Below are 7,681 nucleotides of genomic sequence, written 5' to 3'. Positions count from 1 at the left end.
GGTAGCAGAGTTGCCAGGAAGAAGAGCTAGCCCTGGAATGAAGTCAGGGTCCCATGTAGTCCAGGCTGACCTGGGATTCCATGAGTTGCTGAGAAAGACCTTGAACTCTGATCCTCCAGCCTCTACCTCCAACTTCCCCAATGCTGATCCACAGGTATGTACCAACATGCCTAGATTTAAAGGGTATTGGGAATTGAAGATAGGGACTCCTGCATGCTGGCAAGTCCTCTACCACCTAAACTGCATCTTCAGCCTTACCTCTGCTTCCTACCAAAAAAAAAATTAACCCAGAAAAGAAATCAACTTGGTAAAGTCAGTCTTATGTGCTTTGGTTACATGTAGTTGAATCCAACCCTATGCATGTCCTTACACTCTCTAGAGCTAAAGTTTTCAACCTGTGAATGGTGACCCCTAATAAATCATCTGAGCACATGGATACTTTCATTACAATTCATAACAGTAAAAAAATCTAGTTATGAAATAGCAATGAAAATAATTTTATGGTCGAGGTCACCACAACATGAAGAACTGTATTAAAGGGTCACAGCATGAGGAAGGTTGAGAACCACAGCTCTAGAGGTTGGCTGGGCTTCAGTGATAGTATGAGTCTTCAGCTACTCATGGAATCAATTTCGTTCTAGAGCCTTGTTCTGCCTTTGGTGTTGGTTTTGTCTTAAGACTGACTCATTTCGTGGGGTAAGAAGGCCACCAACAAAACAAAAGATGGGTACATTAATGGGACGAGTGATGTCTAGAGGACCTCTGATAAGACAGTGCGGCACCTTTCCCAGGGCCTTCTGACATCACCTTGCTTTTCAGCCCTTGCTGAAAACCAAGCGCAGCGAGGAAATGGCAGATGCACTGGTTTAGTCCTGACAGAAGCAGACGCTCGGCACACAGGGCTCATCCTGAAGAATCTGGGCTAAGCAGGATTTACACAAACATGGAAGCTGGGTGGACAGTCTCTAGCGTGGGTGAATTTAGGCTTGTGCTGCTCTTGACAAAGCTCCAGGGGTCCTCATTGTGTAAGGGGCAGCATAACTTCCATGTGTGCTAGCTAAGAAGAGTGGGTGAAATAAGCGGCCCCCACTTCCAGGAACCAGAAAGAAGCTGGTGGCCTTTTTAAAAAAGAAAAGTCATTTTGCTGGTAGCTCCAAACACTGGTTCCATGGAGTCCCCAACAAACCTTGCGAAATGAGCAGATTCCCACCTCCACTCCCCAGTTCCCATAGGTGCTTCAGGGAGAGCTGCTGAGGAATGTCTCCTTTAGCCCAGTCTTATCTCTATCTCCGCCAAGGCTGTACTACCTTGGAATTGAATTGTTTCAGGTAAAACAACCTTCTAGGGATTCCCCAGTAACTTTAGAGGAGTCGTTCATTAAACCCAGTACTTATCTCTTTCTTTCTCCTTTCTCTCGTTCTCTCTTTCTTCTTTCTCTCTTTCTCTCTTCTTCTCTCTCTCTTTCTTTCTTACTCTGTAGACCAGGCTGGCCTTGAACGCATATAAATCTGGGATTTAAGGCATGTATCACCACTACCCAGCCGTATCTGTTTTCTTATGGTGCTGGGAATCAAACCTAGGACATTATACATATTAGGCAAATTTCTTGCCCCAAGCTATGTCCCCAGCCATAATTGTTGATTAGATTAATAGGAAGCACCCCTAACTCTCAGTCTCCTTTACAATGGGAAATAATAGGCCAGTAGACAGGCATCATTGTGAAAAATAAAACTGCAGGGTTGACTATCACAGTGGAAATGTTCTGAGTTCCTGTCACGGTAAGAGGTGATGAGGAAGTGGAGGTAGTGGGAACATTAAAGTCAGTGGATTTCAATGACCTTAGCTCAGGGCTAGTCCTGAGCAATCTGTCCTGAGAGACAAAAGTGCTCTCACTGGGTCCTTTGGCTGTTGATGGACATCATCCATACTACTTCCCATCTCGAATGCACCAACGCTTGCCAGCATCTTCTAAGCTTTATTTTTTGCTCACCCATCTGTCCTGTGACATGCCCACATGGCTCAGTACACAACCTTGTTTAAACAACAGGGTTCCATTAGTCTCCCCAAAATGTAAAGAAACAACCAGAAGGGGACTCATCATGTCAGAGACAGGATGAAGGCAGAGACTGCTCAAAATAGGATCAGAGGAGCTAGAGTGTGGAAGGCAAAAGGCCTTCTGCATTTCCAGCCATCTCTAAAAGCATCTTCTTCAGTTTGGGTCCCACCTTCTAAGGGGCCATCCATTCATTAAGCAGCAACACATGCTTGAATATGCAACTCAAAATGAGCAAGACCTAGTTTATTCTTTGACAGGACCATTCATTCCCAGAGCTGTCAAGTAGTTTATCTTCGCACCAGTGATTATCCAGTGCTCCTCCTAAGACTATTTATACCAGGATCACACCACAGGCGAGAAGGTGGTGATGGGAGAGGGGAGAGAGCACCAGTGCAGATACGTGGGTTCCTTCTGCGGGCGTAGAGCCCACTAATGAGTGTTTAAACCAGCAAGTCAGCCGGGTGTGATGGATCCCACTGCAGCTCAGCACCCAGGAGGCTAAGGCAGGAGGACTGATGCAGTGGGAGGTCAGTTTGGATGGCACAGAGAGTTTCGGGCCCCCAGGGACATAATGTAAGTCCCTATCTGGAAATAAATAAACAAATAAAACAAAAGCGAACAACCCTGACAGTTCAAGCAGTTTTAGTGCACAACAGGGTTTAAATGTAGTGAATCATAGTGAATCTTAGTGAGTGCCAATAATACCTTAGGGATTACAGCTCTGTGCCAATAAAGACAGTTGTGGCATATCTCCCCTGAGACTCACATTAGCCCCAGGAAGAAGGTCAGCCTAAGCTTTAGCATCCAATCCATCCCGTTTGGGGGACCACAGTGCTCTGCGGTCAGGCAACTTTATGGGGTCACACACTGCCACTTGGCTGCAGCTCAGGCCTTGCCACAAGGAGCTTGGCCTTCCCGGCGTTTTCCTGAAGAGTCATGACATTCCAAATTACTAAATAAAGAATCCAAATTTGGGCTACCGCCTAAAGAAAGAAAACAGCCGCAGCAAGAGAAGTCTCGGGAAGGAGCAGCCTTTGTGGAAAGAGAAAACAAAACAATGAAAGCCTGAGAGAAGCCTGGCCAGGTGACTCATTGAGTAAAATGCCCACCGTGCATGTGAGGACCTGAGTTCTCCACAAAGCTGGACATGGTGGCAAGTGTCTGTGCTTCTCTGGGGAGATGGGAGGCAGAGAAACAGAATCCCTGAAAGTTCAAAGGCCAGATAGCCTGGTGTATGTACACAGCAGTGACGTACAACCCTGTCTCACACAAGGGGGAGACGAGGATGACACCTGAGGTTGTCCTCTTACTTCTACATGTATTCTATATGCACACATCACACACACACACACACACACACACACACACACGATTGATAGAAGTAAAATCTTGAAAACTATCAACTGTCATCAGTGGTCTAACAGTAGTGTTGACCCTGTCCGTACTACAGTAAAGGCTCTTATGTTACACATTTAGGCTTAAATCTGTTGCCTCAGTCCCTTGGCCTGAGCAGAGATGTTAAGTTCTCTTAGTAGTAAATCATGTTACAAGCTCAACTAAGTTAATGCCACATTCATTTACCTTTGTATGGTTGATTTCGAACAAGGTTACTGTGTAGCCCAGGCTGACCTTAAACTCACGATCCTCCTACCCTGTCTTCAGAGTCCTGGGATCACCAGCATGAGTGAGTCATGGCATCTGGCTCATTACTTTCCGTTATAATGATGCTGAATGCAAATCTATGTGACAAAAATCCGGGTTAAGGACACACAAGGAAGCAATGCCTGCATTCCTTCGGCCAGTCATTCATCATGTCTCAGTTGTATTCTGAATTTTAGAATCTGAAGGAACTGAAAATTATTACACGAAACACATGTCACTCTTTTCTAGACAAACATGAAATCGCCCTCAAGGTTTATCTACACTTTATTTGAATAGTCACTTTCTGTTATACTGGACTGATATGTTCCGACCCTTGCTTCTCAGAATGTTTCCACAAAAGCAGCTGACTGTTTCTGGAATTATCCACTTTATTCAGCTGGTGATGTTTTTTCTCTCCCTGTGTATCTGTCAGGAACACACACTTCAAAGACTTATTTGTTGCATGTTCAAAATCTAAAGGGTTCATGGGGCTGGAGAGATGGCTCAGAGGTTAAGAGCATTGCCTACTCTTCCAAAGGTCCTGAGTTCAATTCCCAGTAACCACATGGTGGCTCACAACCATCTGTAACGGGGTCTGGTGCCCTCTTCTGGCCTGCAGGCATACACACAGACAGAATATTATATACACAATAAATAAATAAATATTAAAAAAAATCTAAAGGGTTCGACAAGGAAAATTTTAAGAGATTTTATTCCTGGCTGTTCTTTGTTTTGGATAAATAGTTTCACATTATTAACCATCTTAGGGGATCTTTGCATAAAATTCACATACCAATTCAATAGATTATCTTGACTGTATGTTTTTCTTTACTAGGAACCCAGTGTTGCCATTTTTTATGTGTACGCTTTTTTATTGTTTTTTTAATTGAGCTATATATTTTTCTCCACTCCCCTCCCTTCTTCCCTCTCCCTTTCTACCTTCCCCCATGATCCCCATGCTCCCAATTTACTCAGGAGATCTTGTCTTTTTCTACTTCCCATGTAGATTAGATCCATGTATGTCTCTCTTAGGGTCCTCATTGTTGTCTAGGTTCTCTGAGATTGTGAACTGTAGGCTGATTTTTCTTTGCTTTATGTCTAAAAGCCACTTATGAGTGAGTACATATCATATTTATCTTTCTGGGTCTGGGTTACCTCACAAAATTTGCCTGCAAATTTCAAGATGTCATTATTTTTTCTCACTGCGTAGTACTCCATTGTGTAAATGTACCACACCTTCTGCATTGTGCTGTTTTAGAGTCACTAGTTTTTGTTGGTGTCATGTTGCTCTTTGTGGTGTTGAGTGCGTTCTTACCTTGCCTACCCATCTTTTCCTCTGATTGGTGTAGTTGGGGCTGTGTCTCTGGTGATCACTCTTCTAGGTGCTAGTGAACCCAAGGCTCAGATGGTTGCTCCTGGTAGTAGAGTCAGGGCCACATTTCCAGTCACCCCAGAGGTCAATCAGTGTTCCCAGAGGTCCTTTGAGCCCGCTCCCATGGAGGATACTTGCTTGGGCCTGCTCCTGGAGGGGTGAAGGTTGGTGGCTCAGGCCTGGTCCCACAGAGGTGGTTGGCTTGGGCCTGCTCGGGAGGAGGTCGCTGGCTTGATCCTGCTCCTGAGGAGGTCACTGACTTAGGCCTGCTCTGGCAGAGATCAAGATCGCTGGCTTGGGCCTGCTCTGGCTGGTGGTCCTGCAGAGGGCGCTTGCTGGGACCTGGTCCCGTGGATGTGGCTCGCTCAGGCCTCCAGTGTTGCCATTTTTAATGTCTTTATTATTTCTATTGTGGCGTCTTATATTTCTTTGAATAAGAAAATATATTTTTTATTCCAAGTTCAGTCAACTCTCAAGAATGTATGTGTTTTATTTCTTCTTTAAAATGGAATCTCTTTTCTGCAGGCTACCATGTTTTGTGGGTTTGCCCTGTGCTCCACAATGCCTAATGAGAACACCATCTCCCTAAGATGTTATTGCTCTCCTGTGTGAATGCTATCTTGTCAGGCTCCAGTGGTATTAATAGTCAGCTCTTGCAGACCAGCTACTGCCTGTCAAGATAGCAGGGCAGCCAACTTACACAGAGACCTCCTGAACGTCCACTTAGAGGGCCAGGCAAGTTTCTCTCTGAATTCAATTGCATTGTCTTCATCAGTTTCCAGGATGAAATAAAAGGCAGTCCTGTCTACATGGTGCATTACTGTCCAATGCTTTCTCAGTTGTAAGGAGGGGAGCCTGTCCAGTCTACTTCAGACCGTCACCGCCTCCCCTGGTCTGCTGCCTCCACCTTCTGCCCAGGGACTGACTTCCTCCAAGTGTGCGATGTTACTTTGTAAAATAAATCACTTACTGAGAGTAGCTCTCCGAAAGTCACCTGTGTAAGGTGTTGCTGATGACCTGGTAGCCAGGGATAGCTCCTGTAGTTGAGCTAGCTCCCGAATCCTTAAACGGGACCCTAAAAACTCAACATTTTACCCAGACATAATGGCACACACCTGTAAGTCTAACACTATGGGGATGTGGAGATAGGACCATCAGGATTTTAAAACCAGCCTCAGCTACATAGCAAGAGACCAGCCAAGGCAAACTGAGACCCTGTCCAAAAATAAATGAATGAATAAATAAATAAATTTCAAAACAGACAAAAAAGGAATTTTTAAAAATCCAATATTTACATAGACAAAAAGTGACATATTAGTGGCTAACGAGATGGCTGAGTGAGCCCAAGGCTTATTGTGCCACAGGAGGACCTGAATTTGGAGCCTGGGCAAACATCAAAACCCCCGTGCGATGGCGTAAGCTCGTAACCCCAGCACACCTGACAGGCTGAAGCAGCAGACCCCTGGGGCTTGCTAGCCAGCTAGTCTAGCTGAAAAGGTGAGCTCCAGGCAGGTGAAAAAACCCGTCTCAAAACTAAAGTGGAAAGTATTAGAAGAGAAAAATACACCCAACACCGACCTCTGGCCTCCGCACAGACATGTGTGAGTGAGCACACACATGCCCAGTCAAGCATACCCACACCCCCTCACATGCAAATAAAATAACAAAATAAAAGTTATATTTAATCTTTTTAACCTAGAACAACCACTGAAGCAGTTAAGAAGCTGGAGATGGCAATGGGGGAAAGGACAATAAACAAAATTCTTTGTCATGATTCTCTTACACCAGAGTTGTCTTTGCACTTTCATTTATGGGCTATTATATATACAAAGGAACAAAGACAGAAACCTCTTTAATAGCAAGGCAGAAGACTCACCAGGTATGTGAGAAGTCAATCCTGGCAGCTGTAGATCATAAATCTAGGAACATTCATTTCTAGCACTTATGAGGGTGAGTGCCACCACCATGCCAGACAATCCCAGAAGAAATTCACTAGCAAGATTACAAGTTAATTTTGTTTTTTGTTTTTTTTTGTTTTTTTTTTTTTTTGGTTTTTCGAGACAGGGTTTCCCTGTAGTTTCTAGAGCCTGTCCTGGAGCTAGCTCTTGTAGACCAGGCTGGCCTCGAACTCAGAGATCCGCCTGCCTCTGCCTCCCGAGTGCTGGGATTAAAGGCGTGGGCCACCACCGCCCGGCCACAAGTTAATTTTGATGTGGCCTTTGGAAGATGTCTTTCTTTTGAATAAGGAACGCCATGCTCTCTGTAGAGGCTCTTGCAACTGGCTTCATCACCACGGGTTGAAAGAGAGGCTGTGTGGGATGGCAGTGGCAGAGAGGGGAAAGCAATCAGCTTTGGTCCAGGGCTCTTAGGAACTGAACTATTTCCCTGGGTCTCCTGGATTAGGGCTGAAAAATACAAGCAGAGTTGGGTCCTACGGTAAGATCTTGGGAAGGAAAAATCTAAAGGCCGGAGGGATTGGCAATGATATCCAACCCTAACTTTCCAAACAGAACACTCTGTCCAGCTAGAAAAGACCTCTGTAACCATCTAGTGGCCAAGAGGCAGCTTGACTCCATCCGCCGCTGTGTTATCTGTCCACATCTGGCCGCTGG

Source organism: Arvicola amphibius, chromosome 12 (assembly GCF_903992535.2).
Source record: "Arvicola amphibius chromosome 12, mArvAmp1.2, whole genome shotgun sequence".
Lineage (NCBI taxonomy): Eukaryota > Metazoa > Chordata > Mammalia > Rodentia > Cricetidae > Arvicola > Arvicola amphibius.
Note: the sequence above shows the minus strand (reverse complement) of the source record.